Below are 8,540 nucleotides of genomic sequence, written 5' to 3' on the forward strand. Positions count from 1 at the left end.
GAAAACCCTAGTTCTCGCATCCCCTCTGGACTCTACTTATACAGGCCTGTCTGTTATCGGGATAATACAGTTCATTCAATCTCTGTTGATGAATTAGGGCGTAAAATTCCTTCTTGTTCAGATACAGTTGAAATACCTGATCATGCTCCAATTAAGTTGATGCGGATGGTATAGTCTTGTAATGGATTGTCTTTATTTAGATTCAATGCTCTTTATGCTCTTAATTTCTATTGTGTTCGTAATTTAGTTACAAATCAACTAAAGTTAGTACCTCTGCCCAAATTAAATGCTTAAAATTATAGTCATGTTGCTACTTGTTGTTTGGCGTTTGACCCTTTGGTATCACCCCATTTCAAAGTTATATGTGTGCAAGTGGTTATTTGTCCATCCCGACGCCGACTAGCGTCTAAATTTTTAAAATTCAGTTCAGAAACTGGTCAACGGGTAGATACCAGTGTTTCTGTGGTTGGAACTGGGCTGGAATTTGCCAGGGGTGAGTATTGCAATGGTGCATTTTATTGGATCCGGGTAAACAGGCTATCTTGCTATCGTTTTGATATCGATGCTGAGAAATTGACCCAAATCGCTTTGCCTCCACAGGCTCGTGGTTCACACTTCCGGCATTTTGGAGAATCTTGTGGACACTTGTACCTTGCAGGTGTCCGAGATAATACAGCAAAAATTTTGAATGTGTACGAGCTGAACCTGGTTAATATGAAGTGGAATATCAAGCACTGGGTTCATATTGATCGTCTGATATCTTCATTCCCACAGGTTAATGTGAATGGGGGAAATCAGATGTGTCACTCCACCCAATCGATATTAGGTGTTCTTAGGGGAGAACGGGATGAAGACTCAGCTCTTATTGCAAATGTTTTGGGCGCAGTTGTTTCGTATAATTTCAAGAGTAAGAAGGTTGAGGTGCTGCTATCTGAGCTCCAATGGAAGGATGATATTAGGAGTATTTCTGCTGGACCTCCATTTGTTCCTGCATATCCACTGATTGCAAGCCTACATCATTTGTAAGTATATTATTATATATAGTTTAGTGCTTAAAGTTTAGTTACAATATTTTTGTTTCAATGTATAATTAATTTAGCTGTTCTACTAATCTTGATTTGCATTTTATTATTGCGGTTTGTATACTCGAGTTTGTGTTGGGTGTGCATATGGGAATAGACATGTTAATATTCTTCCTTGATGTGTATGGTAATTTTAGGACGTGTAAGGCATTTCTTAACTCTGTATACTGGAAGGACCTAGACAAGGCAATACGCTGTACTGCACAGTTTAATGGAGTCAATCTTCCTTCTTTAAAAAAAACATTTATGTCGTCTTAAAACTGTTCATTCTATCAACAAATCAGTTAATTACAAGACAAGGGCAGCTGAAAAACACCGATGTGCTTAACATCCCCATTGGAACAACTACTACCGATGACAGAAAATTTAGTGACTGAATTATCATGCGATCTGATATATGCACACCTATTTTGTGGTCTCATATCTGGTCCATATATGAAGTAGCTGAATTTGCTACTTGTTTACTAAGTTTACTTATTACCTAATCTCATACACCAAAGATCTTAAGCGACCAATCCGGCGGAACATCACACAAACATGATGAAATTTTTAATTATTATAAATTTAAAAACTCTAATGTAATATCTTTTATACATAAAAGGAAAAAACATCAAAATATTAATTTTAGTAAATGTCTGATTTACATAAAATGAATTTCTAATAGCAGATACAATCTCCCCCTCAGCCAATCAAACCAGCCATCTCAACCATCAAAAACTTGAGTAAATCATCCTCAAGCTCCTAACTGAATATGAGGTCCTCTTTATAGTGTTTCCATTCCATTAAGCCCATGAGCAGCAGCACGGATATTGTAAATAACTGGCGTACTCCAAATATTGTGTACTGGTTCAACTGGAACAACTACAAGGGTGACTATGTGGCTTGTTACTTCGGATGGTAGGATATTCAAAGCCATCTAGATCAAAAGATCCACTGCAGACTAAGAAAACATAAAATATACTTTTCAGATATGAGAAGAATTGGAGAAAAACCAAACCCCTTCAAAGCCAAGATATATCCAGAGTTGGCTTCTCATATTACCGTCTTCCTCTCTATATGTCCATTTATAAAGTGGGGATCAGATATTATAAGATGAAAAGAGAAAAAAAGAAGTAAAATATCTACATGCTACGTACTTGCTTCTTAAACAATTCCATATGTGTCAACTTATATTTTTGAGGAATCTTGCTAAACTCTACTAGTTTTCTAGATGACGGTAAAGCCACAGATCCTGCATGTTTACAATATGTGGGTGGTCTTAATAGGATGTCACAAAACTAAGGAAGCATAAATATAAATTTTATGTCATTATTTTAACAATATACAACATCACGTCAAAAGCTTGGCATTGTATCAGCCAGAGAGTATCATAAATTCTGGAGTTCGATTTTGTAATTATCTTATATTACGGATATGGTAATTACAAAATTGAACTCCAGAATTTGAGATAACCACTTGCTGACACAATGTTAAGCCTTCAAGGAGATGGTGTATATGGTTATAACTACCTGATATCATCTAGGATCTTTTTAATAAATGGAAAGACTAAGGAAGCATAAGTATAAATTTCTAACTCCTATGTCGTCATTTTAACCATATACAATATCTCGTCAAAAGTTTGGCATTGATTCAGGAAAGTGAGTATCTCAAATTCTAGAGTTCGATTTTGTAACTACCTTATATTAGAGATAAGGTAATTACAAAATTGAACTCCAGAATTTCAGATAACCATTTGCTGACACAATGTTAAGCCTTCAAGGAGATGGCGTATATGGTAACTACCCAATATCATCTAAGATTTTTTTTCTAAATAAATGGCAAGACTAAGGAGCATAAGTACACATTTTTAACTCCTATCTCGTCATTTTAACTATATACAACATCTCGTCAAAAATTTGGCATTGAATCAGGAAGTGAGCATCTCAAATTCTGGAGTTCGATTTTGTAATTATCTTATATTAGAGATAAGGTAATTACAAAATTGAACTCCAGAATTTAAGATAACCATTTGCTGATACGATGTTAAGCCTTGAAGGAGATAGCGTATATCGTAACTACCCGATATCATCTAGGATTTATTTTAATAAATGACAAGACTAAGGAAGCATAAGTAAAATATTTATGTCATTATTTAACAATATACAGCATCACCTCAAAAGCTTGACATTGTATTAGCTAGTGAGTATCATAAGTTCTGGAGTTCGATTTTGTAATTACCTTATATTACCGATATGGTAATTACAAAATTGAACTCCAGAATTTAAGATAACCACTTGCTGACACAATGTTAAGCCTTCAAGGAGATGGTGTATATGGTAGCTACCCGATATCATCTAGAATTTTTCTAATAAATAGAAAGACTAAAGAAGCATAAGTACAAATGTTTAACTCCTATATCGTCATTTTAATCATATACAATATCTGGTCAAAAGTTTGGCATTGAATCAGGAAGTGAGTATCTCAAATTCTAGAGTTCGATTTTGTAATTACCTTATATTGGAGATAAGGTAATTACAAAATTGAACTCCAGAATTTAGGATAACCATTTGCTGACACAATGTTAAGCCTTCAGGGAGATCGCGTATATGGTAATTACTATCCGATATCATCTAGGATTTTTTTTTAATAAATGGTAAAACTAAGGAAGCATAAGTACAAATTTCTAACCCCTATATCGTCATTGTAACCCAACCCTAACATAGGCTCGAAAAACTAATTACTCGATCCCAATTGGTCTTCTTTCTCATAACTCACAAATACATTATAAGATTTCTTAGATATAGATTAATAGATCTATAATTTTAGTACAAGTGTCATAAAATAGAATAACTGGATTGTTATATATATTGCAATTTTATCAAAAAGTTTCATTCAAATCTATACAAAATAGTTTACGGTAAAAGTACATTGCAAACTATATCTTATCGGAATTGCTTTTTTTTTTTAAGGTCGTTTTTCTACTACAAGAAATTGCAAAAAAAATAAAATTATGAGGAACGCAAATTAATTATAGATCGCAAATAAGAAAATAAAAGCCATATATATCAATGTGATAGATTTTTACCTATGCAAAGAAAATCATCGCAATGTGGCTTTGAGCTTTACGATTCATGATTGTATGCACCTTTAACAATATTGTAGGATGTAGTAGATATGTCAGTTTTTCTTGATCTCTTCTTCTTTGGGCTACAATTCTCACAGTAGGAGCCAGTTGCCTATGTTGAGGAGTGGTGCCCAAAACTCAAGGCAATTAATTGGATCCAAAAGGTCCAATTGTATAACTCTGAAAACACGACATATATATATATATATACATACATACATATATATATATATATATTACCTTTATGTACAATATTTATCTGGTATAACAAGAATCTATATACTTATCCCATGGATCATTCCTTAGTTAGACCTTGAATATAGAATATAGGAAGAGAAATAGAGAAAATACGAAAACAAGAAGAACTCCTACTCTGTTGTAGTCCTAGCAGATTTCCATAACAAATGCCTCAAAGCAATGCCTTTATCATCCTTGTGCATATTCTCATATAAATGCATAACTCCGAATATGTGTTCTGCATTAGGAAATACAAACTCCAATAATGCATTAATCAGACCATGTATTGATTATATGCGAGATCAGTCCAATTACAACCAAGTAATCACATTTATGTAAAATACCATTAAATGCCAAAAGGCACAGACAATATCCTTAGATGACTATCAGTATTTGCAGAACGCTTACCAGCTTTGTTGGTCTATTAGTTAGGGAAAATTTTGCAACAAAGTGCTCCATATATAACAATAACAGCATCTAAACCACCAATCATAATCAGGCTAGCCAAATGGACTGGAAAACATATTAAGTTGTGGATTCCCAACTGAAGTATGTTGGAATGGGAACTGGTTGCCTCTTGCTTTTCCTGTGATGCTAGCATACACTACTACAAAAACTGGCTTAGACATCGGCTAAAAACCGATGTCTATTGAAAACAGGACCGATGTCTTCGCATGTGATGTAAAAGGTAGGGGTCTTAGACATCGGTTTTTAACTGATGTCTACCACCACCTTTCACAACAGTTTTTGACCGATGTATATTTGCCTAATTTACATCAGCTGCTTTCAAATGGCTGATGTTTATGTTTGTCTTTTACATCAGTTTCTTAATATAACTGATGTATTTGTATTCAAACATACATCAGTTTAGTTTAAAACTGTAATCTTTTTTCATATTTGACATCAGTTTTTTTTAAATCCATTGTCTTTCTATAGTTTAGACATCAGTTTTCTTATATTTCTGATTTAGTTCATTGTTTGTTACATCAATTTTTTAACATATTGATGATGTCACATACTATTTTTAACATCGATTTTTCAGAACAATGATGTAATTTTAGTTTTTTTAGTCCCTGTTCCACCTGCTTATATAACATGCCCAAATGTAATAATTAAAATGTCAAAACAAATCAAATTCCAAATCAACAACTAACACCAATAGCTACACCAAACATATTTGCATTCAAGCCACCAACTAATTACATAATCCATGTACTTGTACATCGAATGTCAAAGATACCAAAAGCAATACTGTTTCATAAGTCATTGCAACTACACATTAAGTTCATTATACTCCCAAAATCAGCAGTGATAAATGAAACCTAAAGTCATTATATTCCCAAAGTCATTGCAACTATAATTATTGGACAAAGTTCTTTCAATTGTCCATCTGTCCATGTAAAAATATATAGGAAAAAACACATGCTTCTGGCAATTAAGCCCTAAATTTTGGAGTATGCACAAACTTCAGGCAGACCGCAAGTCCCCCAATTGTGTGGTTATGAGGACCACCCTGTAAAAATGATTCACTAACTTTAAATTTGCTTTGGAGAATAATATCAAATTGGAATCATATAATCAAGCAAAGTCATTCATGGTAATAGAGCAAGAACAGAGAATTACCTGTAAACCTTAAAAAAACGTATTGTTGATAGAAGATTCTAAATAAACACCAAGAACAAGGTTCTTTTTGAAGAAAAAAATACCACATGTTTCACCAGGCAACTAAGAAAGTAAAATGATTTGGTTACTTGCAAGGTTTTTAAACTACTTGAATTGAAGGTAAGTCTTAGTCTCGATATTTTTGCATCAAAATCAGGTTACAACTAAGATTTTATATATATAAGCAACTTACCCATGAGAAAGTGTGCTTGTTAGATGTCTCATGCTTTCCTGTTAACCTTCTTTCATTACCATCTTATCGTATTCATTTGGTGTTGTGGTATATATAAAGTATTGAAAAGTTCATACAAAAATTAAGCTAAGAATATTCAAGATGGATCAATATCTTAAACATATAATCAAAATTCATATTGAGAAGTCAAACAGATTTCTATTCGTATTCATTTGCACCTGCACCGTTCCAATCACCCTGGGAAGTCAAACAGATTTCTATTCGTGTTCCTCTCCTAAATTTAACTTTGCACAAGTTCCTGGAGAAAACCACAAATCAGCCTCATATCTTCCACCTGGCAAACAAAAAATACCGACATTAAACACTTAATATATACCGACATTAAACACTTAACAAAGTCTCCACGGTGTATACTCCAAATTTGACCGAAGAACGACTAGAAAAAGCTAAAATATTGCAGACATCAATCTTACCAACAAGAACTATATGTAGTTCAAAAGATGACAAAGAAGTTCTTAAAATGTTGTTCAAAAAAATGTTCATACCAATGGGCTCATCTGTCTTCAGTGACCACAACCATTCAAACAGAGCAGAAGCAATACGGGAGACAACTTGGCCAACAAGCTGATGAGAACCCGGCAAATAGAATAAGTAAAATCATAAATACCATCCGATGATTAAACATTATTCTTGTTCCACTCTATAGCCAACTAAGTGTGTTTATACAAGAAAATATGAACTCTGCAGTTCATATAAACAGCTAACAAGTAGTCAATAAGCCAACTTACACAAAACCCACATCAAAAAATCGAATACACTACAAACCCAAAACATAAACATACAAAAAAGCATGAATTTCAAGAATTTAAAAGATAAAAAAGCAGAAAACAAACCAGTTCAGCACTGATATTCTTGTTCCCACTCGCGAATGTCTTCAATTAGGGCAGGATTTGAAGTGAGAATTGATAAGAACCCTAAAACCCAATTGAACCAATCAAACTCTTAAACCCAATCGAACTAATCTGCAATTTGCGTTTCTCCGAAATGAGTTCTATCTACTAATTTATTCAAGTTTCTTCTTCGAGCTGTGTCTCCGATAGAACAAATTAGGGGTTACCCAATCGAACCCTAACTACTATTTGAATGTCGGAGCTTGAAATAGAGGGTGTGAGCGAGACCAGATAGGGAGAGCAGAGATGGGAAGAGAAAGAGACGAGAGAGTCGAGAGAGAGAGAGTGTCGAGAGACATAGTCGAGAATGAAAAGAAGAAACGGGGGAAATAACATTTTGGTGAAGGTGGGATATAAAATTTTGGTAAAGGGGGAATATTTGTGTAATAAGAGGAAATATTCTGTGGGGAATCTTGTTTGTAAAACAATTGGCTAAGGGGGGAAAAGCAGCGGGGGAGCTCGGTCAATTTTTTTAAAAACAGGTTTTACACATCGGTTTTGCACTTAGGCGATGTCTAGATTTTTAATAGAAATCGGTTTCAAAATATTCGATGTAAAATAGGGTTTTAACATCGGTGGTTTTTCTAACAGATGTCTAAAATGTGATGTCTAATCCTGTTTTTCTAGTAGTGATAGCTAGAAAATCATCCATAGATGTCTGAGAATGCATGCAGTTAACCAAATTTTATGGATATTTTATACAGACTGGATATTACTAAGATATCATAGTATGATATTATAAGTTAGTTAAACAAATAGTGAAACCATCTTTACAGAGAATTGTGGATTCCCTCCTGCTACGTTTTCCCGTCTCAAAGAGAATTGCAACCTGAATATCTCCCACCAGTCCTTTATGAAACCTGTCTCTGCATCCAGCACAAAGTAAAATTTGAAAACATCTGAAATTAATTACCAAAATATATTTAGGGAGACCATCTATGATGGAGAATATGTTTTAACCCGTTAGAAATATAAGAATACTCAAGAGTAAAACAATCAAAAATCCCCTTAAACACGAGTTCGACAAATATTATACACCTACAACATCTTCTTTTCTGAATTTTTTTCAACATTGATGCCTTTAGTTGCTTATGTCATATATAGAACAGTAATTCGGCCACCTTTTCTGGCCAATCAATTCGTAATTTGGGACCTTTAAAACAAAAAGCCTGATTTGAAGGGCGCACAGTCCCAATTGAAAAAACGTCAAGTAATTTCGAGACTCTCTCTCCAAAATGTAAAAAGTTGCAAGTTTTTGTTCATAGATTGGGGATGCCAACACATAATGTAAAAAACAAGTAATTTACATGTAG

At 33.9% G+C, this 8,540-nt stretch overlaps 1 long non-coding RNA gene across 1 annotated transcript; it reads right to left on the reverse strand.

The window, feature by feature from the left end:
* Positions 1–5,585: 5,585 nt before the first annotated feature.
* On the reverse strand, positions 5,586–7,866 carry LOC135149233 (uncharacterized). The gene is made up of 4 exons (XR_010287513.1): positions 7,171–7,866; positions 6,823–6,901; positions 6,496–6,611; positions 5,586–5,935 (listed from the first exon to the last, which is right to left on the reverse strand). It is a non-coding gene; the product is annotated as an uncharacterized LOC135149233 (long non-coding RNA).
* Positions 7,867–8,540: the final 674 nt, after the last annotated feature.

Source organism: Daucus carota, chromosome 9 (genome assembly GCF_001625215.2).
Source record: "Daucus carota subsp. sativus chromosome 9, DH1 v3.0, whole genome shotgun sequence".
Lineage (NCBI taxonomy): Eukaryota > Viridiplantae > Streptophyta > Magnoliopsida > Apiales > Apiaceae > Daucus > Daucus carota.